Source organism: Motacilla alba, chromosome 8, assembly GCF_015832195.1.
Source record: "Motacilla alba alba isolate MOTALB_02 chromosome 8, Motacilla_alba_V1.0_pri, whole genome shotgun sequence".
Classification (NCBI taxonomy): Eukaryota; Metazoa; Chordata; class Aves; order Passeriformes; family Motacillidae; genus Motacilla; species Motacilla alba.
In genome coordinates, this window is record NC_052023.1 from 17,878,142 (window position 1) to 17,891,623 (window position 13,482).

Genomic DNA, 13,482 nt, shown 5'->3' on the forward strand with positions numbered 1-13,482 from the left:
AAGCAATTCCTCTTCAATGCACCTTCCCTTTGGGAGATCTTGCAGAGAAGAAATATTTTTCTGTAACACTAGAAGAGGAAACAGTGATGTCCTCTTCAGGCTGTGCAGTCTCTCTTACCCTGCGACCTTCATTTTACATATACATTTCATATTCATATTCATTTTACATTATTATATGGCAAAATCCCAGCCGGGCAGGTAATGATGGGGAAGATAGTGCCAAAAATGAGCTCTAGTCCCTACCTGCATTATTTTTATTCCATCAATAGCTGGGATTTCAGCAGAGGCCACAGAGTAGATGCAGATCTAGACATGCTTGTGTCAGTTTTTCTCCACACTACTTTCACTAACAAGAGGTATTGTGTATAATCTCATATACTGCTAGATCACCTCAAAGGAATGGAGCAGGTCAGAGAATCTAGACTGCTCAATAATGTGCTGTTTTGCAAGAAGAGAGTAAGTATTCTTGGTGTGACAAGACCTGTGTGAACAAAAATCCTGTTGTGCTCCCATTTGAAATTGTTTCAAAGCACTCTTAGAAGGTTTTGCAAGTGAGGAATTTGATCTGGGAGTCAATAGCTTGGAAAAAAATTTTAATTTTTACACCCCTCTGAAATATATGTATCTCTCTAGAGGATATGGGTGTAAAATAATTGTCACTTTTATGAAAACAGAAGTCTCAGTAAGGAGGCAGATGGGTGGCAGTGATACACGGTCTAGAAGTAAGAAGATTGATGGGTATATATTTGTATATATAAATGCAAATCACATAGCTTTACTGTTCTACCATATTAGTTTCCATTTGTTGGAGCTGTACAACATCAAAGCAGTGATGTCTCCGTATATTGCATTTAGTGGTAATGTAACGGACTACCAAAAAAAAAAAAAATCAAAGTTAGAGTTTCTAAGTAGTTTCCTGGCAATTGAGACAGCAGGCTCTTTCATCTGTGCTGTAACTGTGGCAGTGCATTGATTTAAACTCCTTCTGAGATCTCAAATGCTTTTATATTCGTAGGTCTCACTGGCTGCTTTCTTTTTGCCTTTTTTCCCCTTCAAATGATAAAATTCTAGCATTTAGCAGAATGCCATCTTGCTTCACCAGAAGATGGAGACTAATTTCAGATTTGGTTCTTTACTGTACAGGTTTTGTAATAAAATAGCTCTCAAATGCCATTCGATTAAGAAATTGGCCTTTGACTTCACAATTTCTAATATTTTGACCACAGCAAAGGGATAAACAACTATTATTCCTCTGAGATACCTGTGAGAGGGTTTACAACGCACGAACAATTGTGCTTTGCCATTAATTTGGTTGACTCTCTTTGAAATATTTTTACTGGTCTGCTGAAATGGTAAATGAAAGGTTTACTATTTTATACTATATTTTTAATTTTAGCATTAATCATCTTTCTGTAGAAGCTTTCTTTTCCTATTAAAAATTCTTCCTGATAAGTACTGAAGACATAAATTCACCTTCTTGTTGGAGAAGTATTTATGAATGCCTGAACTGTTATTTAATGTATATTTGAAGTTACTGCTTTCTTGATTAGATTCTATTGATTAGGATTCTTGTGAAAAAAAAACCTGAAGCTGTGAATGAATGAATGCAAGATGGTTCAGGAAGGACTTTATTTGTGCACACCCATGTATCTATATGAATTTCCAACATTAAGAAGGCAAATTTTATTGTAGAGGGCAAGAGCATTATGATAATCTGGGTGAGGCATGTACACAATTTAGGATTTACTCTCAAAGGTAACTAGCAAAAATTGACTTGACTAAAGGGAGATCTTTCTGGTCCCTGAAATCTATATGCTGCATAGCTCTTGCCCATGGAAATGAAAATGTGCATTTTCTAGCCTCTGTAAAATAATTTGGAGATCTGTGGCCAGATCTCCAAAGCAAAAAGCAGCAGACACTGCACAGGCTGTCTGACACAGTGCTCATAATAATGTGGCAAGAGCTGCAATGTGAGAGCATGCAGACAAATACAATCTCCTCTGAGAGGCGTTTCTGTACGTACAACCTTCAGGATGCCAATGTGGAAAGGCTGCCTCTATAACCATGGTTCCTCCTCCTCACGTCTCGTTGAACACCAACTTACCAGAACATTAAATGCGTAGCCTAAATTATCCTTTCCATCTAATTATTACTTCTGCTAGAGGGTTGTAGGATTAAGAACATTAGGGGAAGTGGTTTATCAGACAATGTGGTACAATCTCAGGGAAAAAAACCTCGAGACTCTTTGTTTCAAAGAACAAATCTGTGAAAAGAAAAAGCTTCCAAAATATTGATATAGTACAGATGGAATGATTTGATTCACTCACATTAGCTGCTTAAATGACTCTAGAGATAGAGGTTAGCAGATGGGATGTTACTTAACAAGTCTTCAGAAACTGGATTGATGCAAAACTGAATTGGATGATAGCTGATAGCCTTTTTAAAACATTACGACTGAACTAATATACATGAACTAATGAACTACTATTTGTTTCAGAGTCTAGTACAGCTTTCAGAAAGCAGTTTGAAGGACTGAAATATTACATCTATTGTCTGAATTATGGGGAAAAAAGCCCACCTAATCTTTTTTACTGAGTCCTAGACTTAAAGTCCTAATGAGCGGAGGGCTTTCTAGTGACACTTTGAGGGATAACACACAGAAGAAAGATTCAAAGATGCTAATAACTCCAGGCCCTGAAAAGCAGGCAACCATTCACAAAAGGCTTAAGAAATCTATATTGGAAAAAAAAAAAAAAAGCCTGGATAGTCCTATGCCATGTGGGTCTCAGTAAGTCAGTGAAGTATTTCAGGTATTTTGTTATACCTCAAGAAATTTCATCAGACAATCTTGCGATAAATTGTCATTCTAATCCAAAGTACAGGCTAATGTAAGTAAATAATGGAGCTCAAAATTACTTAAAAGGAGTAGAAGATCTCCAGCCCATGAAAGACAAGCTTATGGGATAAACACTGTATTTCCTGCAACAGCTTGGGTCCTCTCTACAACAGGATGACATATTGCTGACATGGTGTCAAGCAGAGCTGAGCTGGCACTTGGGGAGCATCGAGGCAGGTAGGGAAATATGGATGCAGCAGCTGGGCAGCAGGAAGAGCCCCACAGCTCTGGGTGCTGAAGCCACAGCAATCTCTTGACACACACTTACAGAGAAGCACCAAGGGGGTGGCTACTCTTACTGGCAGAGAGACCTCAAAGTACCTGATTTTGGGGGCTGCAAGATAGATCTTGTTCATGTACTGCACTCCAGCAACCCTGGGCAGTCGAGAGTGGCCAACGATGAAGGGGGAGAAAAAAGTTGAGAATCCATTAGGCACTTATCAGATGAAGGCACGGCAGGAGATAAGAGCACTATAAGGGATCCTTTAGGAATGTTATCCAATGCATTTATTCCTAGCCTACTCAAACCTATTTTTCCTTCCCTTAAGTTCTCCAATGCCAATTAATGTATCTTCAATCTAAATAGCTAAACTGGGTGTTTGGGAGTTGGAAACTGGTACTTATCAAGGGACCCTGAACGATGCAATTTCATATCCCATGTCTTTGAGAGGGGAAATGCAGAATAAATCAAGAATTTTCAGAAGGCTCCCTGAGGTAACTGTGGGTTTTTTCCCTGTCAACCACCCCTAGAGGAATGGTTATATTTCCTTATCTCACTAAAGCATTCTGTCAGTTCTGGGAACTACAAAGTGAACCTTTATGCAGTAGGTGGGCACACACACCGATAAAAGTGCTGATCGTGATCATCTTTCCTGAGAAAACAAATATGATTCCACATGCCTTGAGCATTGAGGAGTCTGGGAAACAGCTTCATAACCAGCCATGTATAGCAAATTGTATCATTGTATTGCAGATCTACAAAATGAATGATAGCTTTGGAAGCAGGTGAACTGACTCCCCTGTGTAAACAGTCCAATCACACAGAGAGGTTCTACAACTATCTTTAAATACATGCTGAATATCACATCATATTTCATTTATTAACACCCAAAGGTCTCGCCTCTGTCTTAAAAGTACTGTTCTGGAAAATGAAATCCTTGAGCTCTCCCAGTGGTTTTGCAGCTGCTGGGACATCATCACCAGTTGTGTCAGGTAGATGTAGATTTGTTTGACCCGTTTCCACAAGCCACAGCCTTCAGCTCCAAAGAAATTTCTATATCAGGTGCCAATTAGGTCACTCAAGTCTGGTAGTTTGATGATAAAACTAATCAAGTATTACACAGCATTTGCAGTGATTTTAAGTGTTCGTTTTCTGAGAGCACGCCAACAGGAACACCATCATCTCTAGAACCGAGCTGGTCTGTTATCCCGTTTTTAGAAAGGTGTATTTGTCAGAGATGAGCATAGTTCTAGGAAAGCATGCTTTTCAGAAAAGAATGGTGTCCTGAAAATCATATGGAAAAGACTTTCAGAATTACCAGTATGTGCTGTTTGACAACATGGAATGCAATGGCTACATTTAACTTGAAAATGTCTGTTTGCAATCCAAGTTAATTGGAATGAAAAGGTCAAAACCAAAATATGTTGCAAAAAGACTGAAACAGATTTGATTCACCCAAATAATATTTTTGTCTTTAAATGTGTTAATTCCACACGTTTTTAGAATTTTGATTATCAATCTAAGCTGGAAAAGTTTTCCATGCTTAAACTTCCCTGTGACAGAATAACTATTTCCTCATCACGGCAACAGTCGGTCTCTTTAATGCCTAACAGATCCAGGGCAGAACTTCAGTGTTCATCCCAGGACACTCCGAATCAGACACAGCAGGAACTTGAGATCTATTCTGATTAAATGAAATTTGTCAATGAAAAACAGTTCCCTCAAAGAAATTTTCAACATATTCTAATGAGAACCATCTACTGAGGAACATTCTCCTGTGACCAGAATTTTGAAAGCTGCAGACCTCTCAAAATCAAACAGAAAAGCAATTTTTCTATCTTGGAACCTCAATTCAGTCCTGCAATGATTAACCCCTCATCCTTGTGAGTCTTTCCCTCTAGTACTCTCACATTATATTTCAGCTAAAATTACTTTCATCCTCTATCAGCTTGCCTGTACGAATTTGTGCAGCAGCTGCTGTGTCCACTGAAGAGTGAGATTCATGTGAACAAAATAGTTCTGACCCTGCGAATCCTCCGTGTCGGAGATAAAAACCCACTTCCACATTTCCTTAGGGATTGTTTTACCTATCTCCGTCCAAATAATAAGTATCAGCAAGAAAAGCAGCAACATAACTGATGATATTGAAGGAAGTTAAACCCTTTCTTAAATGTACTGCCAGCTTCCAAAAATGACAGTTTAGAAAAACAATGCTTTCCCTGTTTCTTTTGTTCTAATTGCATGGATAAAAGAACACCTCATCAGTCAGATCAAGCTGTGTCAGGGGGCTTGTGCTGTAACAGGAAAAAAATTATTGCTCCCTCCTTCCTGAGTAGAAAACCCATTTTTCTACCACTGGGAAAAATGAAAGATCAGTGAGCAAACTGCAGCTAGCCCAGCACCAAGCCTCAGCTGAGCTGCACAGCAGTGCATTCCTGTGCCAGTGTGGGCTCCAGGACCATGCCTTCCCTGAGCACAACCTCTACCACTGCTTGCTTCACCTTTTTTCCTTTCACTGCCAGGTACAGCCTCTGCCTGAAAGAACAACAAAGCTGCTATGATATAAAAAGGAAAATTTCTTAAATATGTGTTTTCTTTGTGTGACTGACAGTGTTTCCAAGAACTTCTCTGATGACAGAGCTTTGCAATACTGAATGTTTTACCTTCTCCCTTTTTGGAAAACAAGTCCCCTGCAGTTACAACAGACATTAAAAAGCATCCCAAAAAGCATAATCCCATAGGAATTTTCCTAAGTAATTACTGGAGATGGCAGAAAGGAATGAAGAAACAGCATTTTCCACTATGCTTATCTTGCCTTCTATTTATTTTCAATATCCAACAAGTAGCTGGCTACAGTTTCAGATCCAATTTCCAGTCACCTCCACATGTTCTCAAGGGAATTCAGTCTACAACAGAGCTAGCTTCATGTCTGAAAGCAACCTGAGCTGAGTAAAACAACTTGCCTATAATTTGGTTAATCAACAATTAACCAAGCCTCTTGTGAAGAGTCATCTCCATGTTGCATTTACTTTGTAAACTTTAAACAAAACTCACTCGGTGTCAATTCACACCATGTGCTTTATCCACATGGAGAACAGCTCTGTGCCTGTTCATGCAGGAGAGCAGCAGCCCGAGTCCACATCAGTAGTGTGAATCCACATTAAGAATAGGTGCAGCAGTACTGGGCTTTCAAAGGACAAGCAATATTGTGGATCCTTGGGAGAGATGGAGAAAAACATATTGCAAAAGCAATTATTCTTCCCATCCCCTCAATTCTGAAAGTCCCTGTGTCGCCAGACCCAGAGAAGCAGGGTAGACACCCAGGCAGGGCAGGAAAGGGGAGCAGGCCCACTCTCCCCAGGAGAACAGAGGCTGGGAATGATGCCATCGGACAGCATTTGAACTGATGCTCAATTGAGACCTAATTGTTAGTAAATAATTACTACCATACAGTGATAGTTGAAACTACTTTGCATGAGAATTCATTATGAGAATGACATATAGCAATTGTTACTGCATGAGCTTTAATTCATTCTTACAAATTTATGAAATAACAATCCTATCTATGCGGACTTCATTTACTAGCTGGTGAAATGAGCAGAAATAAAGGAAAACTAATAGATAATTCCCCTAAACAGCTCCAAATGTAGAACTAACGCAAAACGGCACAAAATAAAAGGCATTATTACTGCTGAATTTAGTCTGTAACTTTACAATGTGCTGATTTGAATATTGCAACTTTTCATAAAAAGTGGCAAAACAATATGTAAAATCAATAATGAAAACCTGTTCTAATTTGTTGGGTTTTTTACTACTAAAAGAAAAAAACTTTATAGATTGTTTTTGTTTGACAGATTCTGATATTCTTTAAAAGAAATTCTCACAGAAGATTCTCACCATCAATTAGCAATTTCTCTCCCAATCATCTGTAAAGGAGCAAGTGTGGCAGTCCTCTAATTACTTTTTGTTTTATTAGCAAAGACAGACAGTTGGAAACAGGTTGATTTCTGTAATTAGCACTGGGCTAGGAAAATACCAGAAAATAAAGAAATGTTTTCAGAAGTGAATGCTTGGGTATGTCTGTGCCAACTCTTTTCTCTCTTTCACATTCATTTTTCTTAGGATTTTATGTCGACATGTTCAAACAACACTTTGTTCCCTCTTTTGTTTCTGCATGTATTGCAAATTTCATCTCTGCAGAGAAGGGCCACTCCATTCAGTGCTGTATCCATTGAAGACTTTTCACCAGTGCGTGGCTCTGTGAGCAGTGGAGCTAATGATATCTGGCTTCCAGCAGCTCTGTGTCTCCTGGTTGGGTTCTCTGACGTCTAATAAGGTGTGACTGCCAATTAAAGCCTTTCCTGTGGCTGACACAGTGCTGTCCCATGCAGGCTCTCAGAGGTCTAATAAAGGTGAGCTCATAGCGTGCTTGTGCTTACAGTGAAGGAATGCAGCTACTCTCTCTCCTCTGCCTTTTCTGTTTCTCAAAATTTGTTAGAGTAAAACACTCTCCCTTCTGGCAAATTTCAGTGAAAATGGCCAGAAAAGCTCAAATGTGGTGGAAGATACTCAAATGGATGTACAAATACTTATCAAGTTTCTTTGGAAATACAGTCTAAAAACTGCTCTTTCTACAGGAGACTACACTTATCTCAGTCAAAGGACTTACATCTGAAAAGTGGTTTTGCCTTAAGTTGTAGCCATGATACTTTACGAAAATCCTTTTGTCTGGATTTTCTTCTCCTGAGAAGCTGAGGGGCCTCAGCTTTAAGATGTAAACAATTATTATCTGCTAGTGTAGAATGCAACAGGTGCTTCCTTGATTGGTCAATGGGAGGTGTTTCTCCTTAATGACCAATCAAGGATGCAGCTGGTTCAGACTCTCTGGGAGTCACAAGCCTTTGTTATACATTCCTTTCTATTCCTGTCTCACCTTCTGAGGCATCTTTCTGTCTGTTCTTTCAGTATAGTTTTAGTGTGGCATTTTTAATATAATATATATCTTAATATAATAAACCAGCCTTCTGAAGCATGGAGTCAAGATTTCTCCATCTCTTCCCTCGTCCTGGCTGCCTTGAAGACCACATTAAGTGGCATTTTTTTCTTAAAAATCTCAGTGGGTCTAAAGTACCATCCCTTGAATCTTGTCTTATATCATTTTGGTAGCCTGACACTGCATTCAGCAACCTATTCTTCCCTCATCAATTTTAATCATGAGAGAAGAATTAGGTCTAGCACCTTAACTTCTCTGTGTCATGGACAGCTTTGTACAGAAAGGTTTTGTGCTTCTACCCCTAAAGCCACAGGCTGTGTCAGAAACCTCACAGTGTCCAGCTGGTGCCCAAGTGTGCCTGATCTTGGGCTTACCAGCCCTTGGAGCACTGTGCCTGGCACAGAGCAAAGCCTGCAGCCTGTGTTCCCCCCATGTGCTGGGGTAAGGACAGGCAGGGGGCAGAGGAAGGGTGGGCTCTTTGGGAGTCCAGGCAGGAGAAGCACAGCCTTGCCCTGCCACACACCTATGGCACCCTGTGGCTGTTTGAGACTTGCAGCAATCCACCCGACTTCATTCTCCTCATGCAGGGCTGAGACAAAGGCTCTGTCTGCATTCAAAATCATGGCTATTCATTCCAAGACAAAGTATTTTTTTCCCAATGGTTATCAATAGAAACTTAACCTGGAATTTCAAAACACAGGGCCAGCTCCCTCACTCCCCTGCTCTGCACTCCTATGATTTGAATGTCTTTTAGTTCTTCACTCTGCATTAAATGGCACGAATAATAATTCCAGGCTGAGAATTTTTTGGCCTGATCTAATCCTCACTTAACTAAAGTATCAGAGTCTTCACTGACTTCAACAGACACTGACACGGACTAAAAAGAAGAGTAATGAAGTGCATGGAGAACCAGATCTCTACTTTGCAGTTCTGTAGCCATAAAAAAATGATAGAGTTCCTTACAGGGTTTCACATTTGCACAAATACAATAAAAATACTGTCTCATAGATCAAGTCCCATGATTTTATGATGGAAAAGCCTGTTTATTCACACACAAAGGGCCATCCTGCTGCTATAAAAATCTGTCAGCTAAATGCTTCAGTAAAAAGGCTGCTGAAGAAAAAATAATAATCAAATTGTCTTGAATACCTTGAGACTTTTGTTCCCAAGAGGTACCAACAAGAATGCTTGTTGAAAATGTTAAAAATCCACAAGCAGTCTCACAAAAACCACTGTGTTCCATGTTGGAGGGAGAGTTTATCTTACAGAAGCAAAGCTCATCACTAATGCTTTCCTATCATGGGCTGTCTCATTTCCAGAATGGTTTTATTCTTCCTCAGATCCCTGAGGTCCCACCCACAAGTGGTGCTGGGCAGGAGGGAAGGGCACGGGGCAGATCCAGCCCATGGCAGCTCTGCCTGTGGTGGGGGACACTCCCACCTTCTTCCCTTGCCTGAGAGATGAGGAGGGGCATGGGGCAAGGCCTGGAGGCAGCAGGAGCACATGGGCTGGAACAACACGGGGAGGACAAGAGCACAGCACCCACAGGAAAAGCACTGCCAGGCACTGCATCCCCGCCAGGACAAGAGGGGGATGAGGGAGGATGAAGGTGGATCTGAAAAAGGGCTCAGGGCAAAGCCACAGGCTGTCCCACTGAGAAGCAGCATTCCATGGGTGGATTTTAAATCATTGCTGGATTTTAAGTCATTGCTTACAGACATCCATGTCTGCAACAGAGGACATGTGTGACCTCCATATTTTCTGAGAAAAGACATTTATTTGAAAACCCATCCATTTTCTTTACATGAAAATGACCAATATTCCAGGTGAACAAAGTATTCCATAACAGAATATAATGCTGAAAGGTTCTACCATGAAGCAAGTATACTTTAGAAAGTGCCCCTTTGTTCTACTGCTTTTTTTTTTAGTTACATCTGCTAGAAATAATGACTACAGAATCTCTTTCAACAAAAGGTCATTTATGTCAATGGACAGAACACAGAGGATCAGATCACCTGCTGTAATTGCAAATTAATGCTCTACTGCTAATGCATTAACTACACAATATTGATCTACAATTGAATCATACAGGCTACTGTGAAGTGATTTTTACTTTAATATTTTTATGCTTTTATTGCTTTTTCCATAATGCATTTTCTCTTTCCGCTGGAATTTTCTATAATTGTTTCCCATTTTAATTTCCTGCAGCAAGATGACTTTAGAAAATGTATGTCTCTTTCAAAACCTTGCAAAAATCTAACAAACCATCAGTGTGACATGGTAAATCACATACATGTTGCAAAACATGCAAAACATTTTGATATACATCTAATTTTGATAAATTTGGGCTTTAAAAAAAAGCTTACTCAAATTACAAATAAAATATCTCAGCCTCTCTGGAAAACTGTAATAATGACATGTATCACAGAAAAGTGCTTTCTAGACATTTCTACATTTCTGGAGCTCCTGGTATACAATGAGGGCAGGATTATCTCCATATTAAAATTGTTGGGTTTTGTTTTTTTTTTTCCATGCCTGTACTGAAAAGGGGTTGGTAGATTCAGGTATGTTAAAAAACTACAGTGCTATGGAATCAGCTGAAGAATGACTGAAATGTTTCAGCATCTTTAATGAGAAATTAAACCACAAGTAGGGTCTTTTTGCAAGTGTTTCTGAAGTCCATAAAGTGGAAGAATGCTCTGTTGAATCACTGTCTAAAATCTTCAGCCCAGCTACTACTGACTACAATAACCTAGTTTGTTTCCATACCTGCTGCAAAATTCCTTACATCCAAACCTTTTTGTGAACAACAATAAGATGTTGTCCTCCATCTTCAAAGGAGGAGATAGAACACATTTTGATTCCTGAAACTCTCACCCCACATCATTTTCTAATATCCCTGTTTAATACCACTTGAGGTGGTTATGGCCTACCACCTGACTCCTGACTTGCATTCCTGTGTATGATGATTTTGCAAATGGAAAATAAATGCCCATGTTTTAAAAACAAAAGCAATTAGAAAAAATAATGGAGAACTGATTGCAGGTGAAATACTTGAAGAGGAAAACCTGATCTTGCTTTTAATGGAAGAACATTTATTATTCATAAACCTTTCCTCTAACAGATATGCTACACTGCAATTAAATCAACTCACACAAAGCCTCCTTATTATCCTAGGCCATGAATGTCCTGCTGCCATGGCAGAGAAGACACAGGACTTGTTGGGACACAAGGAAGGGAAGCCCAGTGGCCAAGCATGTGCTGCTGTCCCAGGCTCTCGAGCTGGGCTCCAAGGATAGATCAGTACAGCCTGTGCTGCTCTGCAGTATGGCACCATGGGTAATGCTGGATGATCTGGCAGTCCCTACCCTTCTCAAGCACTGCTGGGTAACAGGGTGGTCAGAGCAGGGACACACCCCAGTTTTACGCCCCCCTGTGCCTCTTTGGCACAGCTGAGCACAGAGGCTGGTCCCTCACTGCCAAAGCCCAGGCTGCTTGCTTGCTGCCTCTGCATCAGTCATAAGGCATCCTCGTGGCTTTGGAAATGTGAAGTCAGATCACAAAATATGCAGCAGCTGTCAGTCTGAGTGTCTCTTCAGAACCACCTCCAACAGTATCCAAAGCAGATACTTTAGATAAGGCTACCACACGCATACAGAATTTCCCCAGTACAGTCCCACCTTCTATCTGCTTAACTCAGGGACTTGCTATGCAGTGCATCTTAAATACTGATTCATTCAGTAGATCACTTTATTTGATGCTATCTACAAATTCTGTACTCGCTCTGTATGTCAGTACTGAGAAAGCAGAAGTGAATGTCACAGCTGTAGGCAACAGAGGTTTTGGATGCTGAAGGAGCAAGTTGGGCCTTTGATACCAAGGACACGTGTTAGGTTGGGACTCAGGGAAAAGAATGTTAGCTGGCTATTTTTATGACCTTGTTTAGAAGGAAAACAATGGAAATGATCCTCATAATCCTAATTAGGGTCCAAAGGCGACCTGTGAAGATGAGGCTGTCTTTTTCTATTACAGTGTATCTCATCTGAGAAGCAAATACGTTTCAGTCTAGTCCCAGTAAGTTCATTTCCTTAACGACTTTCTATAGAGATTACTCATTTCCTTCTCCCTTCCATCTGGCCATCCCATCGTGAGGGAAAGACTTATGGCCTGTATTCACAATCTAGCATGAAGCTTCCTAAAGGCTTATTTTAAAATGGATGCAATTGAACTAGTTCAGATCCCTACCTACACAGCCACTTTAGGAATCTATTTATCTGAGATTAGTTTAAACTACTTCCCTACTTTAGTGAAACAGAAATAAACCACTCAAACTGAGGATATTTTTGATCCAGAGGAGTATAAAATCAGTTCTAGAGATGATTCAAGTTAAACTGGTGAAACCTAAGGAAAAATAAGACTTTTTTTGGCATCTCTAAGAAAAATTGTTGAAAAGAGAAATTGTTCTGTAGAAGACAAAAGATCTATATAGATCCAAGTCATTTGTGGAAGTCAGTTTCAGAAAATTTGATTACTACTAAAAAGAAAACAAAAATTAATGTCTTGTAAATCAAATAGTCTTTCTCTCGAGCACTGACTGGGATGTCTGCATGAAATTATATTTCAGAATTTCCCATTACCATTGGGACAAACCAACAGGAAAAGAAAAGAAAAAAAAAACCCAGCTACACTACCTATATAAAATAGAAGTGCAAAAGGGACATTAAACCCCTTGATTTTTAGTCATTCAGAAACAGATACAGCAGACATAGAACAGAAAATCATTTCATTCTGTGTAATTCAGATCATGTAACATTGCTGCAGACAAAGCCATCGAAAGTGCAGCTCTATTAGCAATAACAAATTAAATGCATCTAGAGCACTAAAAATAATCCTTGCCAATCCTAATTTTTTTTGTAGACAAATGCTGTCCTGCAATTTGTACCATTACTTAATATTTATATGGAAGAAGCTCTCAGACAATTGTGTACAAAAGGCCAGTCTCTCTGCCCATGAAAAAGAAAAGTTTGAATCACTTTAATACAACTGAAAAACAAAAAAGGAAATGGTATTAATAAATCCAAGGAACATAGCAAGTCTATAAAAAAGGAACAGCCTTCTGCTTCAGCTCCCAGAGATGCTAACTTTGATGTGCATTAAAAAAAAAACCAACCAAACCAAAATATTGAGCTGGCTTTTTTTTTTTTTTTTTTTTGTGAAACAGCAAACAAATGACTAATCGCAGCAGTCACTGTAGCTGTGTAAAAAGGATGGTCACACTGAATCTAATTTCAATGTCAAAGTGAATTGTGGGAATGAAACCACTCTAGTCATCCCATGGAGTGACACAAAGCCGATATTCACAGGATCCACAGC

General features: G+C 39.6%; 1 protein-coding gene across 1 annotated transcript in view; it reads right to left on the reverse strand.

Annotated features, from left to right (window-relative positions):
- Positions 1–13,482, reverse strand: part of DPYD (dihydropyrimidine dehydrogenase) — a 337,889-nt gene that overhangs the window by 50,667 nt on the left and 273,740 nt on the right. The gene's annotated exons all lie outside the window — the stretch shown is intronic.